This window comes from Camelus ferus, chromosome 16, assembly GCF_009834535.1.
Source record: "Camelus ferus isolate YT-003-E chromosome 16, BCGSAC_Cfer_1.0, whole genome shotgun sequence".
NCBI classification, from domain to species: Eukaryota; Metazoa; Chordata; class Mammalia; order Artiodactyla; family Camelidae; genus Camelus; species Camelus ferus.
Genome location: NC_045711.1, coordinates 22,921,759 through 22,929,531, shown reverse-complemented (window position 1 = coordinate 22,929,531; position 7,773 = coordinate 22,921,759). Strand labels below are relative to the sequence as shown.

General features: G+C 54.3%; 1 long non-coding RNA gene across 1 annotated transcript; it reads left to right on the top strand.

Moving 5' to 3' along the window:
- Positions 1-2,838: 2,838 nt before the first annotated feature.
- On the top strand, positions 2,839-6,398 carry LOC116656715. Its single transcript, XR_004311611.1, has 3 exons — positions 2,839-3,640; positions 4,152-4,263; positions 5,357-6,398. It is a non-coding gene; the product is annotated as an uncharacterized LOC116656715 (long non-coding RNA).
- Positions 6,399-7,773: the final 1,375 nt, after the last annotated feature.

The window sequence follows — 7,773 nt, the reverse complement described above, 5'->3', positions numbered from 1 at the left end:
GCCATTTTACTTTTCTGACCTTTCTACCTTTGGTTGTGGGCGAGTTACTCCCCAACTCAATATGCACAAAGTCCCGACCCCCCAAATTCTCAGCCCTCTCTGCCCAGGAACATACCAAGGCCCCCGAGGACCAAGAGCCTGGAGCTGCCTCCCTTTGCATCCTGCGTCTCAGTTAGGCCTCTAAGTACCGCCTCCCCCCACCCCCAGGACAGGCGTATTAGTCCCTTCTTCCCCTGGAAGGGAGGCGGAGAGGCGAAGGACCTGCAGGAAGACACCAGGGCCGGCAGCCAAGAGCTGTCTTGGGCCTGCGCTCCCCTCCCGAGAACTATGGGGTCCAAGCCCTGGCTCCCCTTCCCTGGGTTCTCAAACTCTTGCTTCAGGCCACCCGCTTTTGGTCTCTCCAGAATCCCTCTGCCAGAGGATCTTCGAGTCCACACGAGCTCGACCCCAACCCGGCGCTCAGGGCAGCCTGGCGGGGGGAGACGGACACAGGTGATGATGTGTGTAGGGAGGGTAAAAGAGGTCCCTAGGGTGCTCCAAGGGGTGGAGGGCTTCGCAGGGTCAGTGAGTGACTGTAATTGGTAGGTCCAGGGGGCAGATGGAGGGATGAAGGGAAGCAGATGCCCCCAGAGCTGGGGGAGGAGCCCGGTCCAAAGGGAGAGGGTTTGCGGGCGAGGCACAGCTGGGACGTGGAAGCTGGGCCCTGTGAGGCTTCAGGCTCCCGGGACACGTGGGCATCGGGTAGTGAAATGTGTGCCAGTCTCGGCCGCCCCACCCCCGGGCCTTGGCTAACTTCCACTGCATGTGGCCATGGGACAGGGCCTCGCTCCTTGAGTGGGGAGAATACCCCAGAAATAAGGCCGATCGTGGGTCCTGGCAGGCTGCCAGGCCAGTGCCCCAAACACACACTCTTCGGGGTCAGCTGCCTGCATGGTGACTCCCAGCCAACCCCTCCCGTACCTTGTGCCCTGCACCGTTTAAAAGAGAGAATGCTGTTTCCTGAGTCTGTCTTCACTTTTCATGGTGTTGGAAATGATGAGGGGAGTCTGTGGGAAGTAATAGAAATATATATATATACACATATGTATACACAGTTACTGTCATGTATTACATATTATTATATATGCTGGGCTCTGACCCCAGTCCCTGGCACAGAGCACCTAAAACCCTTGTCATTTCCTAAGTGATAAGGCCACACAGATTGTCTTCTGTTCTAATACTTGGTCTTCCGCCCGGCTCCTGACGCAGGGCCCCTAAACCCCTTGGAATTTCCTGGGCGATAGTCACTCTGGGTGGGACTGGTCACCGGGAAGACGGGCCGCGACTGGGGACGTGCAGCCCAACCTCCACCCTCCGGGAAGGGAAGCAGGGCTGGCAGGGGGGTTAATGGTCCATCCCGCCTGCCTGAGGAAGCCTCCAAAGCAAACCCCAAAGTGCAGGGTTTGGAGAGCTCCTGGGTGGTGACCACGTCTACGTGTCGGGAGGGTGACGCACCCCAGCCCCCCGGGGACGGGAGCTCCTGCTCGGGACCCTCCCAGATCTGACCCTGTGTGTCTCCCTGTGGGCTGTGGCTCTGTGAACTTTCCTGTCCTTTATTACATAATAAGCTGGTAAGCACGTTTCCCTGAGCTCTGTGAGCCCTTCTAACAAATGATCGAAGCCAAGGGGTAGTAGGTCATACTGTAGCCAAGTGGGACGGAAGTGGTGGGGAGCCGGGGACCCACCGCTTGTGATCGCATCTGAAGTAGGGGACAGCCTCGTGGGCTGGAGCCCTTGACCTGGGGGATGTGGCACTTTCTACACGTGGACTGGTGTCGGAACTGAGTTAAGTTGCGAGACTGGTGCCACCGAGAAGTGCTTGGTGTGGGAGAAAAAAGGCCTGGGAGAGAGCTGCCAGGTCCGAGGGGAGGGAGGGGGCAGCGGGGTCAGATACTGCTGCAGATGCTCCAAGGGACCAGGACAGAGACGAGGCCACAAATGAGAACAGGGCTGGCACTTTGGTGACCTTGACAAGAGCAGTGGGGACAAAAGCCAGCCCGAGCTGACTGAGAAGGTGCTGTGCGGGGTTGGGCGGGTGGTGGGGGGTGAGGACAAATGCTGCTTTCAAGGAGTTTCTCTGCCAAGGGGGCAGGCCTGTGAGCAGAGCCCTGTGGGGCCCTGGGAGGGTTAGGAGATGGGCAATGGCCCAGCGCATCCGGGGGTGCATGGTGGCGGCAGGCAGTAGGCACAGGGAAGATTGCTGGGGAGGTGACAGTGAGAGGGGACAAGGGAGGTCCCTGGCATCAGAGAGGGCCCGAGCTGGGGCGAGCACCAGTCATCCTGCAAGGTGACCCAGCCACTTCTCAGCGCCTTTGAAATTTGACATAATGTTGCTTCGTTCCGATTTTTTTTTAAGTTCTGTAATTTGTTGATTGTATTTAACTACTGATTGTGAGTTCTGTTGTGATGTTTCCTGAATTGTAAGCACCTCGATCGTGTGATGGGTGCTCTAGATAGAAATCAGCACATGATGACTTAGAGGCTATACCAAAAAACAGAAGCAAAACTGGGGAGGCTGGGGAGTAGGGAGATGGATTCGGTTTTATGTTCCTCTGTGAAGGAAGGGGGCAGGGAGGTGTGAGGGGAGGGCAAAGGTCCCGGCAGGTACGAAACAGTCACAAGGGAGTGAGCCGGCAAAGGCAGGCACTCAGGAAAGGACGTGGGGTTCCTGGGGGTGTGGACCCCCAGATCTGCGGCCACATGTGTAAAGGAAGCCGCGCCCAGTTTGCTGCTTAGCTGTTTGCAGGAGCGGAGCCGGGGACTTGCTCAGGTCTGAGCCTGGACCCCCACCTTCTCTTCTGGACACATTCCGGATGGACACATGCTCGCTGAGCCCTTGACAGTGGCAGTCCCAGAATTTCTATGAAGTTTCTACAAAGGGGGCTAGAGGGCTACACTGCAGGGAGCACGGGGGGTCGGCGACCTTGGGCCTGCCTGGCAAGTGCACTGCTCTACACAGGTGGAATATTCCTTGGGGAGGCCTGGGAGACATTTGGGAGAGGTGCTGAAGTCCCCTGAGCCATCCCTAGCCTGCACCTGGCTGTTATGAGAGTAAGGACGAGTCACTGAGTGTCAGGAGACCGCTGTGCTGCACACCGCTGTTGAAGGACCCAGATTCAGGATGTATAAAGAACTCCCAGGGGAGGGGATAGCTTGGTGGTAGAGTGTGGGCTTGGCATGCCCAGCATGCCTGGGCTCCTGGGTTCAATCCCCAGTACCGCCATTGAAAATATAAACAGAATAAAACAAACAAACAAACATAATTACCTCCTCGCCCCTGCAAAAAATAAGAAAGAAAAAAAAAATTAATAAAGAACTCCCAAACATCAGTAAGACAGACAGGGTGAAAAAGGAAAGTGGGCAAAAGACTGGAAGGGGCGCTGGGCAAACAGGATGCCCACATGGCAAATGGCTGGTAAACCTAAAAAAGGCTCTCAGATTAAATCCCCAGGGTACCACCACTGCCCACGCACCAGAATGGTTTCGGTGGAAAGGACATGGGCCACCTCGCATCGGTGAAGATTGGAGCCCCTGGGACTGTCATCAGTTGCCGGTGGGAGCCACGCTGCCCTGCCGTAACCACCTAGGAAACTGCCTCCAGGTACTTCCTAGAGCTGAATGTGTGCAGAGCCCGGGGCCCAGCAGGTCCATCCCCCCACCCCCACCCCATGCACGCCCAGCGGAAACTCTGCATGTTCACCAACAGGTACAGATCGATGGATTCCATCGATGTCAAAAGTACAAAAACAGGGAAAATGAATATGGCGTTAAAAAAAGTCCAGGGAGTGGTTATGGACATCTTGGGAAGGGTTACAAGAGGGCTCCTGGTGTGCTGGTGTCCTCTGTCTCGACCTGGTTACAGGTGTGTTAAGTTTAAAATTTGACCCAGCTGCACCCTTGGGATTTCTGTATTTTTCAATATGTATGTTGTATTTTAGAAGAAAAAAAAAAAGAGATTAAAATACAACCCGCTTTACTAGGTATGGAGCTTGGGTTGCTGATCCACTGTTGACATGGGACAGCCGGACACAGCCCTTGCATCCGTCAGCATCCAGCCCAGCTGGATGCCACCCTCCTCATCACACTTCCCTCCCCTGCCACCCGTCTTCCAGGGAACTCCAAGCTGCCAGACATCAGGACCTGGATGGTGCCTTTATCCTTGACCCCTGTCTTCCTCTTGCATCCCCCATTCAATCCAGCAGTAAAGCCAGCTCTGCCTTCAGGGTAGGTCCAGAAGCCGGCCCCTCCTCCTCCTCCGCCTCTCCCACCCTGGTCCTGGTCCAGCGCCCTGCACCTGCAGAACCACAGTGGCCTCCCTCCTGGTCCTCCTTCCTCATTCCCTGTGGGGACTCCTCCCAATAGCAGGAAGGCGGCCTTTCTAAGACACTGATCGTGCACTTAGTTATTCTGTTGTTTGGCTCCAAAGCTTGCAGGTTACAGTGGGGAAATAACCCCAGCCCCTTCCCAGGGCTCCCCAGGCCCTGTGGGAGTCAGCCTCTTCTCTGCTTCCTCCCCGGGCTCAGCCACACTGGTGCATGCCCAGCGCCAGACGCCCTGTTTTTCCTGCCCCCAAAGGCTCCACTCCACCTTCCAGCCCCTCTGTGAGTGTGAGCCCCTCTCCCTCAGCCCCGGGGAAAACCTGCGCCTTCCTTTGCCCCTGCTTTGCGGGGTGGGGGCCACCCCCCAGGGGCGCAGCCTGTGTCTCACACCCCGCCCCCCTGCCCCTCCCCTGGCCACTTCTTGAGTCCCCCTGGGGCAAGACCGCTCCAGCCTCTCCCTCCCCAGCTCAGCCCCAAACCCTGACACCTTGGTCCCCTGGCTAGCCTGGCTGGGGGCCTCCACCAGGACTGGGGTGAGGTACCAGTCATTTCTTTCCCCAAATAGGCCTGTCTTTAAAAATGATTTACTTTTTCAAAAATTAAAAAGCCAACCAGGCAGTTTTCATAATCTTTTTTCTGCTTCTCTATGTTTTTTTAATAATTAAAAAGAATCGGTAATTTAAAATTTTTTATTTATTTTAATTGTATTTATTTATTTTAAAATTTGGGGGGCAGGTAATTAGGTTTACTTATTTTTATTTATGTGGGTTTATTTATTTTTATTTCCTTAATATAATTAGGTTTATGAGTATCATTTCAGTTTTCAGTGGAGGTACTGGGGGGATAGAACCCAGGACCTCCAGGATGCTAAGCACGCAGTCTACCACTGAGCTATACCCTCCCCCTTCTCTGTGTTTTCTAACTTTCTACAAAGATCATCTATTACATACATAATTTAAAATAAAGCATCATTTCCAAGTCCATTCTCTTTGATTCAGTATTTGCACTTCTGGGAAAACACCCCAAAGAAATAGTCCTACATAGAAGAAACGAATTGTGTAGGAAGAAGATTCCATGGAGCAGATCTGGCCCCCCCAAAGACCCTCCGTCACCCACCCTCCAGCACACCATCCTGCAGGGAGACTGAGGCCCCAAAGCAAGGATCTGCACTGGACCACCAGCTGTCCCGGGAACTGAACTGAACTGAAAACAGTGGGTCTGCACTGATACCTGCTGCCATGCTGCTTCATTTGCTGGACACTGTGCTCAACACTTTACTTCATGATTTCATCAGCTCTTCCCAAGAACTCTGCGAGGACAGCTACTGTTATTGTCCCTATTTCAGGTGACAAGCATGAGGCTCGGCAAGCACCAGTAACCCACAAAGGCGGGGCAGAGCTGGGATGCCGAGCAGCCTAAGTCTCCCTGTGTGCCTTGTCCAGCCTGGCCTCACGCCGTTGGGTGCCACCAAGCAGCCAAACCCCTTCTTCCTCACTAACAGAATCCCACCCTGAGGATGAGCAGTGATGGGTCTATGCCAGTGGTAACAACCCCTTGTTCTTTTGTCAGCAATTGCTCTAAGGTAACCGTGAGACTCAAGCCTGCCAGTGAAATGTAAGGGGGGTGTCTCTGTAGGCTTCTGAGAAGTTCAAGGAGAAATATGTTTTCCTTGCACCCCATTTGCTCTTGCTCAGTGCACTGTCATTTCATGCGGGTGTGATGCCTGGAGCTGTGGCAACTATATTGTGCCCATGAGGAGCACCAGCTTCAATACTAGGGTAACTGAAAGTCTGGATTTGATTTCTCGGGATGCAAGACTTTCAGCACGAAATCTGGGAAAGTCTTGGGCAACAGGATGATTGGTCACCCTAAATTGGTAGCATGGAAGGAGAGAACTTGGGCCCATGCCAATATCCTTGTGCTATTTATTAACCAGCTGTGGAACCCTTAAGCTCTGGATTTTGGGGCTATGTAAACAATGATTATTATAAGATAGACTACAAGGATGTATTGTACAACACAGGGAAGACAGCCCATATTTTGTAATAACTGTAAATGGAGTGTAACCTTTAAAAACAAAAAAAATTTAAAAATAAAATTTTCAAAAAACACAATGATAAGTTTAAATCTCTCTTTTGTTATTTACGGCTGAAATCACAGGCATGAGCACTGCACACCTCCCATCCTTTCCTACCTCTTACTTTTATGTTGTTCCAAGCACTGTGTGCCCTGACCCCCACGTCTGCCTGTGGCTCTGCAGTCACCCTGCCCGGCCACCTCCTCCCTGAGGGCTTCCTGAGCTGCTTCTCAAGTGAGTGCAGACCCGCTCACCTTTGCACAGAGGCATTTTTTCTTTACTCCTTTTTCCTGACGTTTCTTGCTCTCTGCCCCCGTTGCAGCTAACTGGCCACTCACTGTTTCTCTTCTTACCTGCCCCCTCCCGCCCTCCCTCCCCCCACAAACTACAGCATGACTTTCTCAGTCTTGCCCCCATCCCAGTCTCCAGCACAAGATCCAGGCTGAGTGTCTTCTCTGGGCCAGGAAGTGAGGCCAGGCCTGACCTTCCCAGTTTCGTTCCTGGGCCAGAGGCTCAGTGCACCCACACCCCATTTTGAGGCCCCAGGGCCACCCTGCAGCTTGAAATCCAGCCTGTTCTCTCTCTGCCTTGTGGCTGATTCAGCTCCTTATCACCTGTGCTCCCCTGGGCCCTCTTCCCGGTAGAAGCCCCACAGGTGGGAGCTGTTTCTTCCCTCTGGAGACTCAAGCCTTTCTCCTCGGAGCAGCCCGCGGGCCCCTCCCTCTTCTTCGTTTTCTGGACTCCGACTTTCTCGAAGCCTCGCCCCAACTTTGCCCATCCCAGCAGCAGGCGGTGTGCAGGTAGGAGCCCCCGCCCAGGTCATTTTATGGACAGCTGTTCAGATCATGATTCAGACCTTGGTGCCAGGAAAACACACGAGCGTGCTGGGAAACTGCCCCTGTTTGTGACTCTGTGACCCCAGGCCACTCTCATCCTCCCTTGGGGCCTCAGTCTCCTCCTCTGGCAAAGGAACTCACCTGGATGGTATTTAAGGTCCTCAAATTAGACCAGGGCCGGCGTGTTTTGGCCCATACCCCCAGACTAAGGGCTTCGTGATGGGGCGGGGGACTGGGGTCAGCCGGCTCAGGTCAGGCTGGGCACTGGGTCCTGAGCCGGGCGGGAGACGAGCTGGCCAAGCAGACCTTTCTGGGATGCCTGCTCCTCTTCTAGGGAATTGGTGCTGGAGGGGGAGGTGGCCTGGGCTTGGAGGCCACGCTGCTGGGCCACGGTGGGACTGGAGCCAGTGGGCTTCCAGGAAGGGAAGCTAAAGATACCCCCTTCCCGGCACGGCTGGAACCCTGAGAGGACAGGGATCCAGTTCCCGTCCTGTTGTCACCA